The following is a 1,516-nucleotide window of genomic DNA, read 5'->3' as shown; positions in this document are numbered from 1 at the left end:
TGATTGACTATAATTGTATTAATGTTCATGTTCAATTTCAATGTAATGTTTAATGCTGGAGATTTTCTCCCCAGGCCTCCACTGAAAATGGACCTGTATCCAGTCGGACTATCCCGATCAACAAATGCAAAATAAAATAAATAAATAAATAAATAGTTCTTTCTGTGTGCTAGTCATTGTAGGAGGTTACCAGAGGCTTTATAGGCAGTGTTTCTTTTTGTTGGTGGGGTTAGTGGATTTCCCTGGTGTCAGAGTGTTAGTTGTTGATGGAGGAGCTGGCAATGCATGCTTCCCATCAGTGTGGGGTCTGTGCATGCGCAATCTAGCCACAAAGACGGCTTCATTTAAAAAAAATAAATAATAAAAATAAAACATGTTGTATTACAGAGCAATCCCCTTAAGAATGGAAGAAGTCTTTGTGGTCTTTACAACACATATATGGTTAAGGCATTGCCACTTACTTTGTGGCATCTAACCACCATGTGTTAGGAACAGAGTCTCCATGACCATTGGGTAGAGGCAATGGAAAGTGAACAGTAGAACATATTACCTGCTACATGAAGGGCACTTTGGGTGGCTTTTTTAAAGTGAGCTAAAGACAAAGTGGGTTATATCACAGCTCAGTGGAAGTACATGATTAATACAATTTGTTCTCCATCGGGGAGGGGTTAGGGGAAGCAGATATTAGCAGTTGCATGGCAGGTCCTGGTAACATTGTAGGTAGTGAAATTGTGTTTTCGCCAGCAGCAGCTACAGACTTTGGGAAAGGGGGGGTTGTAGGAAGCAACCGAATGATGGGTGAAGGTAAATTAAATAAGACAGAACTGTATTATGGCAGGTCAATAACTGGGCTTGAGGCTTGGTAGGGATGATTGTGGTTTAAATTAGGGAGGGAGCTAGGTGGGTGATTATGTTATTAAATAACTAGTTGAAAGGGGTTGTGGTATAAGCTGTGACAATAAGGTTAAGGGATTGTCAGAGCAAATGGTGTAGTGGTACATTTGCTCTGATTTCAATGTATAATTCCTGGTTTTGTCACTAGCAGGTGTGGTAATTTTGGCTGCTGCTACTAGATTTATTTGGGGGGCTCATAGTACTGATTAGGTTTACTGTTCCTGGATTTGAAGGATGCTATTGGTTAGCTCTGTTAATGTTTTATTTATTGCCTGCTCTAACAATCTTTATTTTCTTTTCTTTAGGGTGAGTGGTGATCATGGCAGAAGCATTGAGACAGAAGTGGGCCAGTATTGTGACACAAGCTGAAGACCTATTTAGAGATTTCTAATGAGGATCCAACAGTGAGTTTGCAGGGTCCAAATACTCGAAGAAAGTGGCAGACAGGGACTGGAACTTGGACATTGAGAGCTAAGAGAGCCAGGCAGATGGCAATGGAAGAGAGTACAGCAGAGGGTGAGATGCCAGTGGCAGCTCTTTCATCTGTGGCAGGTAATCATTCACCAGGTTTGGGGGGGACAGAGGCTGTAGGTTCAGTTACGGGAAGTGAGTCAGGGTTGAG

The 1,516-nt window shown here is 41.9% G+C and overlaps 1 pseudogene; it reads left to right on the top strand.

The window, feature by feature from the left end:
- Positions 1-373: 373 nt before the first annotated feature.
- Positions 374-487, top strand: LOC122800616 (annotated as a pseudogene).
- Positions 488-1,516: the final 1,029 nt, after the last annotated feature.

Source organism: Protopterus annectens, chromosome 4.part0, assembly GCF_019279795.1.
Source record: "Protopterus annectens isolate FY-2018-M chromosome 4.part0, PAN1.0, whole genome shotgun sequence".
NCBI lineage: Eukaryota > Metazoa > Chordata > Ceratodontiformes > Protopteridae > Protopterus > Protopterus annectens.
The sequence above is the reverse complement of the archived record's forward strand: the minus strand, read 5'-3'. Positions and strand labels throughout refer to the sequence as shown.